Below are 16,282 nucleotides of genomic sequence, written 5' to 3' on the forward strand. Positions count from 1 at the left end.
ACTTCATATCTGCTCTTCAGTGACAGAGAACTTTTACTGCTTTTCAAAGAAAGAAAAAAGTACACTCAACTTTTCCATTTTGATAACCAAAGGAAGTATTCTGTGAGTTGTTTTCCAAATTGTCAACATCCTCCTCCTGAATATAAAATGTAACATGTGGCAGTGTTCACGACAGCACTATTTACAGTAGCCAGGACATGGGAGTAGCCTGAATGTCCCTGTATAGCCAGGGAACTCTACTTAATGCTCTGTGGTGACATTAATGAGAAGGAAATCCAAAAGGGTGGGGATATATGTGTATGTTTCAGCTTATTTCTTAAGAAATCTGTATGCAGGTCAGGAAGCAACAGTTAGAACTGGACATGGAACAATAGACTGGTTCCAAATAGGCAAAGGAGTACATCAAGGCTGTATATTGTCACCCTGCTTATTTAACTTATTTGCAGAGTACATCATGAGAAACGCTGGGCTGGAAGAAGCACAAGCTGGAATCAAGATTGCCGGGAGAAATCTCAATAACCGCAGATATGCAGATGACACCACCCTTATGGCAGAAAGCAAAGAAGAACTAAAGAGCCTCTTGATGAAAGTCAAAGAGGAGAGTGAAAAAGTTGGCTTAAAACTCAGCATTCAGAAAATGAAGATCATAGCATCTGGTCCCATCACTTCATGGCAAATAGATGGGGAAACAGTAGAAGCAGTGACAGACTATTTTTGGGGGGCTCCAAAATCACTGCAGATGGTGACTGCAGCCATGAAATTAAAAGATACTTACTCCTTGGAAGAGAAGTTATGACCAACCTAGACAGCATATTAAAAAGTAGAGACATTACTTTGCCAATAAAGGTCCATCTAGTCAAGGCTATGGTTTTTCCAGTGGTCATGTATGGATGTGAGAGTTGGACTGTGAAGAAGGCTGAGCGCTGAAGAATTGATGCTTTTGAAGTGTGGTGTTGGAGAAGACTCTTGAGAGTCCCTTGGACTACAAGGAGATCCAACCAGTCCATCCTAAAGGAAATTAGTCCTGAATATTCATAGGAAAGAATGACGTTGAAGCTGAAACTCCAATACTTTGGCCACCTGATGTGAAGAGCTGACTCATTTGAAAAGACCCTGATGCTGGGAAAGATTGAAGGTGAGAGGAGAAGGGGACGACAGAGGATGAGATGGTTGGATGGCATCACCAACTCAATGGACATGAGTGTGAGTAAACTCTGGGAGTTGGTGATGGACAGGGAGGCCTGGCGTGCTGCAGTCCATGGAGTCGCAAAGAGTCAGACACGGCTGAGCAACTGAACTGAACTGATACGTGTATGTATGACCGATTCATTTTACCACTGAACCGCCAGGGTAACCTATTTAATACCAAAGTGAAAATGAAAGTGTTAGTCGCTCACTCATGTCTGACTCTTTGTGACCGCATGTACTGTAGCCCACCAGGCTCCTCTGTCCATAAAATTCTCCAGGCAAGAATAGTGGGTTGCCATTTCTTCCTCCAATTTAATACCAGCCATGGTCTACATTGGCTTCCCAGGTGGCTCAGAGGTAAAGAATCTGCCTGCCAAGGCAGGAGATACAGGTTCAACCCCTGGCTCAGGAAGATCCCCTGGAGGAGGCAATGGCAACCCTCTCCAGTGTTCTTACTTGAGAAATCCCATGGACAGAGGAGCCTGGCAGGATACAGTCCATGTGGTCGCAAAAGAGTCAGGCACGACTGAGCAACCGAGCACACACACGGTCTAAATTAAGCTTTAAATGACTCAGTGGTCTGAGAGGAATCTCTTTTGAGCAAGAACAAGTCACACTGGGTATCAGGACAAGGTTGAGTCCAGGAGAGTAATGCTACCCCCAATGGAATCAAAAGGAACTCAGAGGTCCCCACTGTGCAGGCTGGGTAGTCACGGTGCTCTGGCACATCCTTAGTTCACATCCTTCCAGTCAATTCCATCATAGCTGCTGTCTCCAGGAAACACTCCATCCATTTCTTTTTTAGCCATTCTTCCCCAGAGAACACCTTTTCACTCACTGAAAATTGCTTGTAATGAGCACAAAATCCGTAACACACTCCACAGACAGTGTGGGGCATCACAGAAGGGACGGCAGCCTCAAAATGTAGCAGGGTTAGGTTTTATGGGCTGAGTAATTTCATAGGCTCATGAGTGGGAGGATTATTACAACTATTTGGGGAAAGGGGCAGTGATTTCCAGGGATTGGACCACCGCCCACTTTTTGGTCTTTGATGGTCAACCTTGGAACTGTCATGGCACCTCTGGGTGTGTCGTTTAGCTTGCTGGTGTGATATAATGAGCAAGTATCCTGAGAATCAAGGCCTAGTCAAGTTGACTTGTCTGCCATCTTGGATCCATTTAGCTCTAAACAGTTTATGTTTTGCCCTCAAGCTATGTCATTCTTTCAAAGATTGTGCCTTGCCCCCTCTCTCCTGTTTCAAACTCATGGCAATTAGGTCTGGTTTGGGTACTGTCTATGTGAAGCAGTTCTACTACTGTGAAACTTAGCGGTTAATTCATGAAGGATTGCTCCTCAGAGAGCTCTTCCTTGATCCAAAAAGACAATGGAGAGAGCTAGTCAACCTTGGATCTGCGTCCTGCAAACGAGCCACATTGGAAGCTCCCTCAGACAGGAATAAACAATCCAGTAGGTCATTCAACAGTGAGCATTTGGAACTGAGAAAAGGAGCTTCACTTCTGCCCTCTGGGGGCAATGAATTATAATCGATGGTCACACAGCAAAGATGGTGCCACACACAAGCATGGGAAGTACAGAAATTCTAAGTGAAATACTGGCTGTAACGACTGGCTAATGAATACCTGAAGCAAACGTGGATTTTGAAACTAGCCTGGGGTGAGAATATCTGATTCAAAGGCCTGAAGTCAGAGGCATTTAGGAGATGGGCCTGGGCTTGTGCTTCCATGCCCAGGAAAATACCTTATGGGCCAGCCAGCAACATGTCTTATCGCAAGACAGCAGAGCATTCTTCTGGTGGTGGGAGGCAGGGATGCCCTAGATGCCCGGCCCGGGGTCCCCATCTGCAGGAGGTACCAGCAGGCTGGTCCCTGGGAAACAGAGGAGTGCAAAGCTTTCATCTGAAGTTCACAGCCTGGGTTGGGCTCCTGAGGCTGCTGACATGCGTTCCCAGGCGAGTTGAAAGAAAAGCAGAACACAAATGACCAACAAATGGAAACATTCATTTCAACCCTCTCTCTTGTTTGTTTCATTTCCTTCCTATTTAAGTCAATTGAACTGAGGCTCTTGGCTGCCTGCTGCTTTTGTCTGCCTTGCTTACCTGGCGAACACCTTCCAGCTTTGAGACCCTGTGTTCATGTAGCATTGATTCACTGCCCACCTGCTTATACTCCATATGCCTACCATGGCACCCATACTTTTATGGATATTTCTGTCTGTCAGGCAGACTGCAGCCTCCTTAGGAGAAGGAAGAAGTCTTACTCAGTTTGTTTCCAGAACTGACAGAGTCCCTAGTACAATTGGAAGGCACCTTAGAGACAGAGGCCCCTATATCAATAGAAATGCTGAAACATATGTAGGAGTTAGGAGGAAAGGAAACAAGAACAATAAAGGATGCTGTGGAAACGGGGAGAGAGGAGACAGCAAAATGGGAAAAGTTTGAGATTATAATTATGAGAAACTGATATACAGTCATTTGGGTTTATGGCAATTTCATTGGATGGGGAAGAAAAAAGTGCATAACTGTATAAACGTTTTTAGTAACTGGGCTTCCCTGGTGGCTCAGATGGTAAAAAATCTGCATGCGATGCAAGAGACCCTGGTTCTATCCTTGGGTCTAGAAGATTCCCTGGAGAAGGGAATAGCTATCCACTCAAGTGTTCTTGGCTGGAGAGTTCCATGGACAGAGGAGCCTGGCAGGCTATAGTCCATGGGGTTGCAAAGAGTCAGACACGACTGAGCACGTAGAGTCACAGTTTTGAACAATAAGCCATAGAAATGGATCAATGTTAATGTCCTTTTGTCATTGATGACCTCATTTTGCAGCTGTTTTTTGTTTGCTTGTTTGTTTTGGGTTTTATTGTTTGTTGTTTGTTTGCCTGACTCCTGTCCTAACTAATAGCAAGCAACTTCAAGGCAAAATGAGTGCTTGGTTCTTTGTGGCAAATTCAGCCACTAACATTGCACGTAATGGGTCCCTACTAAAGTTTGTTGAACTCAGGAATGAATGAAAACTTTTACACTCCCAAGTTAGTCTTTACAACAACTACAGAAAGCGCAGAAGAAATAACCTGAGGAACTTTTCATTTGAAATGATTTTTTTCCTTGTTAAATTACTTTTTTTCCCCATGTGCTGCACTGTGCATAGTTGCTAGACTGTGATACCATGGACTGTAGCCCGCCAGGCTCCCCTGTCCATGGGGATTCTCCAGGCAAGAATACTGGAATGGGTTGCCATGCCCTCCTCCAGGGGATCTTCCCAACCCAGGGATCGAACCTAGGTCTCCCACATTGCAGGCAGATTCTTTACCATCTGAGCTACCAGGGAAGCCCAAGAACACTGGAATGGGTAGACTATCCCTTCTCTAGGAGATCTTCCTGACCCAGTAATTGAACTGGGGCCTCCTGCATTGCAGGCGGATTCTTTACCAGCTGAGTTACCAGTGAAGCCCTTTTCTCCATAAACACCCTCAAACTTGATAATAATATGTACATCTTTGACTTTTATCTCAGATTTAGAAGGTAACTAGTTAAGTGCAAAATCATATGCTTTGTGCTTAAATCAGATTAGCTAAAAATATCTTTTTGGTATTGAGTTCTTTGCAAATCAGGGAAAAAAACACCTTTTTTCCTTTTAGCCAGGAGCATTGTAAAGTCAGAATTGTGGGGGGAAAAATGTAAGCCATTCTTGGCAGTGTCATTAATACAGCTCAGGGTCTTAATAATGTGAACAAAATTATCTACATACTTGTCCACATGCTATTAAAGTCACAGAGAGTAATGAAGTGAATGCATCTCTTTGTTTCCTTCCCATTTTAATGGTATCATTTATGCTATTAATATTCTCTATTTTCTCCTGTGCTTCTTAAAGTTCTGTATAAATAGTCATTCTTCCCAAAACAGCACTAGAATCATAAAAGCTCTCATTATCCTCATTTTGCAAACAGGGAAACAGAAGGATAAAGAGGCTAGTTCTTCGCCATGTGGAAAGTTCATTGAGGGGTCCAGAAAACAGGCTAGAAGGACAGTTGATAGGAAAGTGCTTCCTCTGGCTGAGGTCACTTGAAAATCAGTTTTTCTGGCTTTTTGTGTCTCAAAACTGAGCAAGAAACAGTTCATCCTTCAAAGAGAAAAAAATATCTTGGCCCCTATTCTCGGTGTGGTCTTAAATTATTTCCATTCATTTCTAAAACAAGGGATGGGTCACAAAGATATTGGCAAGATGAAATGAGAAAACTCTAAGAAGAAACAAAGATGAAATGAGAAAACTCTGAGAAGACTTGTATATAGTAATCCTCTCTGCTGATTTTGATTTTATTGATTCATCCTTTAATTTACTCAGTAAACATTTGTTAGGTATCTTCAGCATGTCCAACATGGTTCTAGGCACTGCCCATGATAGATGAACAGAAAAAATGATACAGTGCCTGCTCTCAAGCTCCTCAGAGTCCATCAGGACAGCCAGACATTCGAACAGATATGGTACAGATTACAGTGCTTTAATCCAGGGAAACACTGAGTGCCAGGAAAGACAAGAAGGCACAAACGTGAAACTAAGTTTTGGGGATGGTGTCAGAAAAGGAAAGGAGGACAGAGAAGGCAGAGCAATAATAATATGAGGAGGAATCGTCCAGTGTGTGGGGATCCTAGCGGGAGGGAGGAGGCACCCAGCGGCTATGGGAGCCATTTTGTCACCACCAAGGGAAACACGCAGAGGTGAGCCAAGGTCAGGGCTGGCTAAGCAGAAAGATGGAAGATGCTAGATGTTCCATGGCTGCACTGAACTGCTGACTCAACCCATTCCAAAACCACCCGACCGTGGGGCTTGTTTATAAGTGAGGTAATTTATTTACATAGAGTCTAAATTAAAGTTTTTTTATTTCTTGCAGCTAAAAGCATCCTAAGTGATACATGGAAGAGAAGGTTTGGGGGAAAGTTAGTTTGTCTTTGCATACATTGAGTTTGAGATGACTGGAGACTATCTGGAAGTTTCCCCGGGATAGGTGAGTCTGGGTCCACCTTTGTTAAAACACGTGCAATTATTTTTCACTACTTTGGCATACCCCATGGACAGTGAGTTGCACTTGAAGTGGTGCCATGGTCTCTGCGGGGACCCAGGTTCTTTCTTCCTGCTCTACCATCTCTAGGTTGTTTGCTTTTATCTACAGGTGTGTCCTCCCCCATTTACAGGATGGCTACAGCAGCATCAGCGTCCCATCCAGGCAATAACGTCCAAAGCCAAATTCCAGCACATTTTTCCTTGTGTTCCCTCTTGAGGGCAAACAAAGTTTCGAAGGCCACACTCAAGAGCTTAACATCTGAACGACCCTATTCAGGAATCTACATCCAGAGACAACCACAGCAAATGTTTCAAACAAGGCTAGCTAAATCTCAATTAGAGGATTTATTAGTCTAAGAGAGTAATTCATTTTTCACATGCGAAACAAATGGTATTCAAGGTCCTTGACTGACTAGCATCTTTGCCTTTGTAAAACAAAGTATGAGAATGTGGCCAGTTCAGAAGTCCAACTCATTTATCATATCCTGGATCCTAAACTCCAGGTGGCCCTGGACCCACATCTAAATGGGCTCTGCACTCCATTTTCGTGGCTTGCTGGTTTTGCCATTATAATATTGTTGCCTTCGTAGATATCATTTTATTCATGCCAAAGGGCTACCACGTAAAAAGACAAGAGCTAGGGAATCTCTTACAGCCTCAAAATCAGGGAAACTGTCTCTTTCTGTTAGCCATCCTAACATGTGTGAAGTGATATCTTACGGTGTTTCTGGTTTGCATTTCCTTTATTAGTAGTAAGTTTAAACATCTTTTCATGTATCCATTGGTCATTTGTGTGTCTTCCTTGGTGAAATGTCTGTTCAGGGGCTTTGCCCATCTTTTAATTGGGTTATTTGTTTTTTTTTTTTTTTGCTGTTGAATTGATGAGTTCCTTATATATTTTGAATATTAGCCTTTTATGAGATATATGATTTGCAAATTTTTTCTCCGAGTCTGTAGGCTGCCTTTTAGTTTTGTTGATTGTTTCCTTTGCTGTGCATAAGCTTTTTGGTTTGATATAGTCCCACTTGTTTATTTTTATTTTTGTTGCCTGTACTTTTGATGTCAACTAAAAGCTCATTGCTGAGGTCCATATCAAGGGTTTCTTCCCTCGGTTTTCTTTCAGGAGATTTGAGGTTTCAGGTCTTATGTTTAAGTCTTTAACCCACTTGGGGTTGATTTTTGTGTTTGGTATAAGACAAGGGTTCAGTTTCATTCTTTTGCACGTGGATGTCCAATTTTCCCAGCACCATTTATTGAAGAGACTATCATTTCCCCATTGTGTATCCTTAGTGGCTTTGGTGAAGATTACTAGACTGTATGTGATTGTTTAAAAGAGATAACTTTAAATTGGCTCTAATTACAAGTGTACATATTTATCATATTTGAGCTTTTTATAAGACTGTGTTGTCTTTTATTCATTGATTTATTATTTTTGGCTGTGCTGGGTCATCGCTGCTGCACGGGCTTTTCTCTAGCTGTGGCAAGTGGGGGCTGCTCTCTTGTTGCGGCTCCCAGGCTCTCTCGAGCACAGGCTCAAAAGTTGTGGCACACAGCCTCAGTTGCTCCACAGCGTGTGGGATCTTCCCCAGACCACAGAGTGAACCTGTGTCTCCTGCATTGGCAGGGGGACTCTTTACCACTGAGCCACCAGGGAAGCCTAAGACTGTGTTGTCTTATATAAATATATTTAAGCTTTAAAAGTAAGTTTATTATTTTGAAATTGCTGTAATTACTATGAGTGATAAGCAATGTGCGACACAGTTTTTTGAAATCTGATGCTTCAGGCTGCAGAAACTGACTTTCCTCTGGCAGGTGGTCCATTTGAGGGGAAGTTCCTCTCGTGCTTGGACAACCGAATCGTGCCTATGTAGATAGGTTCTGACAGTTGCCTGGGCTGTAATTTTCCACTTAACTGAATGTGGGAGACCCACAAACCAGCTTCACACAACAAAATCATGAACACTTCCCGTAGCAGGTCCTGTGCCCTTTGCGAAGACTCTCTCTTCGTCTAATCACCTCAAATTTCCCAACTCTCACATCCCCTGATGCGGAATTACAAAAGTAAGTGTGTTGGCCTCACAGTGGAAAAAGTTTTAACGTGATGAGATCTGTTTTCTTTGGAACAGAGGAAGTGTGAGTGCAAAAGTAAAGGCTGTTCAGACCAGGTTAACACATGTCCTTGGCTGGGGAAAAAACCCCTCTAACTTCCTATGATTGATATAGCACATTCATTCAGCTAGTCTCTATGGTTCCTGCAGGGTCAGAAATCTTAAAGTTTCCAGTGTTCTCAGCGAGTGAAATAGCAGATTTTTTTTTTTCAACTAAAGTACAACCGCATGTTATATAATCAAGAGAATGGAAATCCCAACTCTACAAAAACAGGTATTTTGAGGAAATGGGTCTTGTCAAAAAATTGGAATCCCCTTGGCGGATCTTTGATTAGACACTCCTAGGTCATTGCTTATGAACAAAGTAAACTGCTCTTTTATTAAGCACCCATGAAAAGGAGGGCAAAGGGTCAGCTCGGTCATGGGCAGATTGCCAGGTTCTTTCTGACGAGCTGGAAATAGGTGCAGCTCAAATATAGGCTGACCTCTTCCTTTTGTACCTCTCCCTCCACCGTATCACAGTCTACTTAGACTATATTTACTATTCTTACCTGAATTGTAAATGCAGGAGTAACCTCATTTGAAAATGATGCTTTCAATGTTGATGAAATTATACACTAAGCTTTTATTTCTGACTTTAAAATATTATTCCACTCTGCTCTAAACTGTCTGAAAATTTTGCTTTTTTGTCATCCCCTGTAGTATTTTACAGAAGGTCTACAGTAGTCAAAGTTGTTCATTATAAAAGTGCATGCTTTTATGAGGACTGTTTATTTTATTTCACTCTAAGAGAATCCAGGAAGCTGTGTCTCTCTTTTCCAGTTGGGATGCAACTGAATATCTGGGTTGGAAAATTCCTGTCTGAGTACACTGGGTATATCATGCACTGTCGTGCCAGTATGTTTAACATCGTTTGAAAGTAGAAACCTAGCATGGGAAGTTGTCAGGGCTTAAAGTGAATGGGATGATATTCCCACCAGCTTATTAAGATTTCTTTGTTGGTTTTGGCATGGGGTTGGGGTGAGGTGATGGTTTGTTATTTTGTTAGGCGTCTCTAATAGCTCAACTGGTAAAGAATCCACCTGCAATGCAGGAGACCCTGGTTCAATTCCTGGGTCAGGAAGATCCTCTGGAGAAGGCATAGGCTATCCAATCCAGTATTCTTGGGTTTCCCTGGTGGCTCAGCTGGTAAAGAATCCACCTGCCATGCAGGAGACCTGGGCTTGATCCTTGGGTTGGGAAGACCCCCTGGAGAAGGGAAAGGCAACCCACTCCAGTATTCTGGCTCGGAGAATTCCATGGACTGTATAGTTCATGGGGTCACAAAGAGTCGGACATGACTGAGCGACTTTCACTTCACTAGGAGCGTGAAAGGGAACTAGAAAACTGACATTTGATTGCATGAGTCTGTAAGTTGCTTTCTATTAGAATTGTTTTTATGTCACATCATCTGAGTAGCAGAGAGTTTCCTTAATAGGGTTTTTTCGTTGTTTTTTTTTTTTAACAGGTAGCCTAGAATTCTGTTCTTTTCTATTAGGATCCATAGGGGAAAAGGGAAAATTTCATTCTAAAGAAATTGCAAAAATACTGGTTTTTACTAGGAAGCAGAAATGCAGCCTAGCAAAGTTGTCCCTAATAATGCTTAAATAAAGAGGATGCAGAGTTAGGGTGGGGTGAGGGTGATTCTATTCACAGTATGATAAACTTGTGTGACACACAAGTTTACAGTATGATTCTAAATAACACTGCCCTCAATAGAAGGTATTCCCAAGGTTTGGCTTCAAGGCAACTTTAAGACACTAAAACTAAAATCAATTTTTTGAATGAGATCAGTTGCCTATGGAGGTGAATACCTCCAAGAGTTTTTCTGCTGTCAGGTATCCAGGAATCTCTCCAACACCAAATAACAATTAACATAGCCTTGATGTAGCTTCAAGAGAGCATGGCTGGAATCTGATTCTAACCACGGAAGCTGAAACCCAGCTAATTAAACTATCCCAGGTCTTAGACTGTGCCAAGAAAAGAGAAAGGATGGGCATGGAGCCCAGACCAGTTATTGGCAGCATGAGTTCTGCACAGCCCAAGAAAGTCATGCTTTAACTGGTTAAGCTGAGCTTCCCAGCCTGCTGGAAAGGTTACCTTTAGAGAGGAAATGGACCATTTGCCTGACTCTACTGAGTCCTAGTTTTCCCATCAGGAAAAACAGCAGGAGGTGAGTTGAGAGAGGTAATGAGACACTTTGTTAAGGACCTATGGGCCACTGTTAAGAGCTGATTTTTATCCTGAGGGAATGAGGAAGGGTTTTGATCAGAGGAATGATTGGGATTATCAGGAACTAACACTATAGAAGGATTAGAAGGATCAAATGAGTTAATCCATGGAAAGCATTTAGCACCACCCTAAACTACTAATGGCTTTTAATACTATTAATGGCTCAGACGGTAAAGCATCTGCCTACAATGCAGGATACCCGGGTTTGATCCCTGGGTCGGGAAGGTCCTCTGGAGAAGGAAATGGCAATCCACTCCAGTACTCTTGCCTGGAAAATCCCATGGATAGAGGAGCGTGGTAGGCTACAGTCTATGGGGTCGCAAAGAGTCAGACACGACTGAGCGACTTCACTTCACTTAAACTATTAATAGTGCTCAAAAAGTGGTAATCATGATTTCAATTACCATAATTAAATCATGTTATCAAAGTGGCTCCTCTTCACCCGGGCCAAATCATGAAGAAATAGAAAATCTGAATAGATCTATTACTAGTAAGGAGATTGAATCAGAAACCAAAAACTTCCTAACAATGAAAAGCCTTGGGTAGATTCACCGGTGAATTTTACCAAACATGTAAAGAGTTAACACCAATCCTTCTCAGAATCTTCCCAAAAACTGAAGACAGAGGAACACTTCCTAGCTCATTCTATAATGTGAGATAATTCTCTTCCTGATGTCCAATTCACTGACTCAATGGACATGAATTTGAGCAAACTCTGCGAGATAGTGGGAGGATAAAGGGACCTGGCGTACTACAGTCCATGGGTTTGCAAAGAGTCGGACATGACTTAGTGACTGAACAACAATAACCAATTCAAAGATACTACAAGAAAAGAAAACTAGAGACCAATATCCCTGATGATTAGTGATGCAAAAATCCTCAACAAAATTCTAGCAAACAGAATTCCACAACATATTAAAAGGATTATACCATTACCAAGTGAAATTATACCATTTATTCCTAGAATGCAAGGATGGTTCAAAATACAAAAAAAAAAAAAAAAATCAATCAGTATAACAACATATTAACAGAATGAAGGGGTGGAATATGATCATATCAATTAATGCAGAAAAAGTGTTGAGAAAATTTAATACCGTTTCATGATAAAAGTACTCAACAAACTAGGAATAGAAGGAAATTACTTCATATAATAAAGGCCATATAGGAAAAACCCACATTATACTCAATGGTAGCATCATACTCAGTAGTGGAAGGCTGGAAGTTTATATTGTAAGATCCAGAACAAGACAAGAATATTCACTTTTGCCACTTCTGTTGAACACAGTATTATTGAATAGTATTGAACTGTGGTGTTGGAAAGTCCCTTGGACTTGGAAGTCCCTTGGACTGCAAGGAGATCCAACCAGTCCATTCTAAAGGAGATCAGTCCTGGGTGTTCATTGGAAGGACTGATGCTGAAGCTGAAACTCCAATACTTTGGCCACCTGATGCAAAGGGCTGACTCATTGGAAAAGACCCTGACACTGGGAAAGATTGAGTGCAGAAGGAGAAGGGGACAACAGAGGATGAGATGGTTGGATGGCATCACCAACTTGAATGACATGGGTTTGGGTGGACTCCGGGAGTTGGTGATGGACAGGGAGGCCTGACATGCTGCAGATCATGGGGTCGTAGAGAGTCGGACAAGACTGAGTGACTGAACTGAGATGAACTGAACTGATTGAAACTTCCAGTCAGATCAATTAGACAGAAAAAGAAATAAAATACATCCAAATTGGAAAGGAAGAAGTAAAATGATCTCTGTTCACAGATTATAATGATCTCATATGTATAAATCATAAGATTCCACAGGTATACACACAACTATTTAAACTAATAAATGTATTCAGCTAAATCACAAGATAAAACACCTATGTACAAAATTCACCAGTTGCATTTCTATACACCAACAATGAACAATGAGAAAAGGAAATTCAGAAAACAATTCAAAAAGAACAAAATACTTAGGGATAAACATAACCCGGAAGGCAAAAGACTTGCATACTGAAAACTACACAACATTGCTGAAAGAAATTAAAGAAGGCACAAATAAATGGAAAGACAAACTACATTCATGGATTAGAAGACCTAATATTTTTAAAACATAAATACTATCCAAAGTGATCAATATATTCAATGCAATCCCTATCAAAATCCCAATATTTTTTTTAAAAATAGAAAAATCTATCCTAAAATTCATACGGTAGTTGCTAGGGAGTAGGAAGAGGGGCTCATGGGGCCACTGGGGAGTCAGTGTTTTATGGATCCAGAATTTGAGCTGGAAAAGATGAAAAAGGTTCTGGAGAAGGATGGTAGTGATTGTTGCAGAACAACGTGGGAGCAGTTGAGCCTGAGCCTTCGAGACCTCGACCAGATCACCACTTGGGTCCTGGGCATGTCTCGGTTACCACTTCTCTGTCTAGTAGTAAAGCTAGGCTGTTACAAAAAGCAGTGCAGTTAGCAGCTCCAGTATGGGCTCTGTCTCCCTTCCCTTTTGTAAAACCAACTTTTAATTAAAATACCCAGGAATGATTTCCTGAACCACATTTACTTTCTCTTCCCCTGTCAGGATGGCTCCTTTGTTGAAGTAAAAACTAGATGAAAACCTACTACTGCTATAGAAAGGCTTTCTGACACTACCAAACTATTCTGAAGCCCTTAGTTGGGAATACCCCTGTGGTCCAGTGGTTTTAATAAAACTCCAAATTTCCAATATCTGGGGCTTAGGTTGAATTCCTGGCGTGGGAACTAAGATCCCATAGACCTCATAACATGGCAAACAAACAAACAGAAAAAGAATCCCTTAGTTGCTTCAAGTGGGAGCTGTGTGTTTCTTATACTGCCAGCTTTGTTAAAGGAGAGGGAAAGAAAAGAAACACAGCACCATTCATCTAGGAAGGGGGCAGAGTTGAGTCTGATGTGCAGTGATAAAAGAACAAAGTAGAAAGCCTTCTCCTCCATATATTCCATCCCCCCTTGTCTTCCCAAGGCTAAAATGAGAGTCTCTTCCATGTGTTCCTGTGGCATCCAGTGTTGACCTGTTAGCCTTCTCATACTGCTCTAATACTGCCTGTTCACCTGCCTGTTTACCCAACTGTATCTCCTCCCACTAGAATGTAAGCAGCTTCACAGACTGTATCTTAACCTCTCTTGGTTTCTACCACTAGGGCTGTCCTGGCACAGAGTAAAAACGCAGTACTTCTTGGCGGAAAAAGTCAACATCCTACTCTTCCATTGACTCTACAATCCAACCCATTTACAAGACTTTTCTACTTCAAGACCACTACGAAAGAAAAAAATTATAATCAGAAGATAGCAGCAATTATAAGGCACATTCCAAGTTTGGGATTGTTGTCACCATCCTGGATGAGGGAAGAGACTACCACGAAAGGTTGAGGACTAACTGGTACCACTTAATAAATACAGATGTGCACACATCTATTTACACAAACGAAAACCTTTCCTTTTTAATTAGTTCACTTGGCCTCCCTATCTTGAGCTGTCCTGCTCAGACCAGATGTTGTTTCAAATTTAAATGACTCACCCTCCTGTCTAAACCCCAGGAAACTAAAGACAAATAAAGGGACTCATTTCTCAGCTATGATTATGTTCTGAAGCTGAGCTCTTTTTTTTTTTTTTAAAAAAGAGTATTATTTGTTGCCTCTACCAAGACAGCTTAAGTGATGGGGATCAGTGCATCCAAAAAGGAAATATTTTTGCCTCCAGGCAAGGCTGTAATAAAAGAAGCTCATTCATCATCTGCTGAGGAGAAACATGTCACAACAAAATTACTAGGTAATGAAAAATCTGGGCAATCCTGTGGCACTTCTAATCATAAGATCTCAAAGCAATCCCACACTGTTGTTCACAAAGCCTTGTCATCAGCTGGATGCAAAGTAGGAAGCATCTCTTTCCATAGTGTTGTACACTATGAAACTAAGAGAAAACAATGTTAAGCAAATTAATAAAAATAACTATTATTATATACACAGACACATTTATATATAATTATGTACACATACATGCACACATAAAATTTTAATTAACTGCAAATCAAGTGAGATCACATAAGAATACTTACTTGTAAATCCTCAAACACCACACAAATAATAATAATAATAAGCAGTGGAAGCATGTTATAATTCAGAGCATAGACTTTGGAATCAAACAGAACTGGGCTTTAATCCTGGGTCACTTCCTCCCTCTGTGAACTAGGGCAAGCATCTTACCCTCTCTGAGCATCAATGTTCTCCTCTGTAAAATGGGAATCATAAGAATAATCCCCTCATTGTAACCAGGTAACGATGGAATATTCTGCGTAAAGCACTTAGAAGAATGGCTGGCATACAGCAAGTACTCTGTAAATGTTAGCTCCCCAAATCTAAACCAAAGAGAAGCCATTCCCCATGCCCATGGAATCCCCTTCTTCTCGTACATCCTGACAACTGAATTTTGCAGTATTCCATTTCATCACTCCCAGTTTGATCTTGCCTTCCTCCCTCCTCAGTTTGGAACTCAGAGTCCACTGTGACATCCTTTCTTCTCCGGCCCTCCCACCCCACCTTCCTGTTGTAACTTCTGTGACCATCCTCAGGCCCAGATAATTCCAATGGCCTCTCAGCTCCAGTCTTCCCAACTTTAATTCCTCCTACATGGGTCCATCTATTTATCTTCCCAGAATGAAATCCCAGGCATGACATTCCCCTGCTCAAAATTCTCAAAGCTTCCCTACTGCCTTCTCATGATAGCACTCAAACCACTTGGGGCCTCATTTTCCTTTCCAGATGTCTCTCCAACTTGGCCAACCTGATGCACCTGCCTATTCCTGTGCTGCATCCCCCCACATTCAAGCTTCTGTTCACACAATTTCCTTTTCTGGCAAGGTCCTTCCCTTCATCTCTGCCCTTAAAAATCCTAACCCTCTTCTAGACCCATCCCAAATTTCACTTCCCCTGCAATGTGCCTTTCCAGACACTCCAACCTCCTTGAACCATCTTTCGTGTGTCTCTCTTTGGGGCACTTACATTCAGCCTTGCAGTGTGTGTGACGGCTGGTTCCATCAAAAGCCCTGCCTCACCTCTTTGGTCTATCTTTGGCTTTGCTCATACCAGTAGACAATAGATACGGATGTTACCCTGCTGTGTTTAATTGGTTATATTTGAATACACTTATTTATCCAGAACCCCTGTGTCACATATGCCCCTACAACAGAAAGATGAAATCAAATCAACCCCTGTACTTGCTGCTATGTTTAGCAACATAAGGTGGGTGCTGAATTGCTGGAATCTCTACCCAAAAGAAATTCTTCCAGCTCATTAAAATAGTACATCATTAGTTCCTTTAACTAATGCAACAAATATAATCTTAGCCATGACATCCACTATGCTGACTATGGTATTACTATAAAAATATCTTACTCTGGATCTGGGTATAAACTGAAAAAATTGAACAAAAAATACTTGATGTTCTGTTTGCTTTGGATTTTGATTTAGAAAAAAAATTACAGTTCTTGCTCTAACAGAGGGCTTGATGAAATCCTTGGTTCAATATCAGAATAGAAAGATGTGGACAGTAGAGCTGAGCTTCAGTCATTTAATATAAGCATGTAGAATGTCAAATGAAACTATTTTTAAAATCATGT

General features: G+C 41.6%; 1 long non-coding RNA gene across 1 annotated transcript in view; it reads left to right on the forward strand.

Annotated features, from left to right (window-relative positions):
* Positions 1–14,683, forward strand: part of LOC139186459 (uncharacterized) — a 56,736-nt gene extending 42,053 nt beyond the window's left edge. The window contains exon 3 of the long non-coding RNA XR_011570020.1: positions 13,809–14,683. This is a non-coding gene — a long non-coding RNA (uncharacterized lncRNA). The remainder of the gene's footprint in view (positions 1–13,808) is intronic.
* Positions 14,684–16,282: the final 1,599 nt, after the last annotated feature.

This window comes from Bos indicus, chromosome 13 (genome assembly GCF_029378745.1).
Source record: "Bos indicus isolate NIAB-ARS_2022 breed Sahiwal x Tharparkar chromosome 13, NIAB-ARS_B.indTharparkar_mat_pri_1.0, whole genome shotgun sequence".
Taxonomy (NCBI): Eukaryota; Metazoa; Chordata; class Mammalia; order Artiodactyla; family Bovidae; genus Bos; species Bos indicus.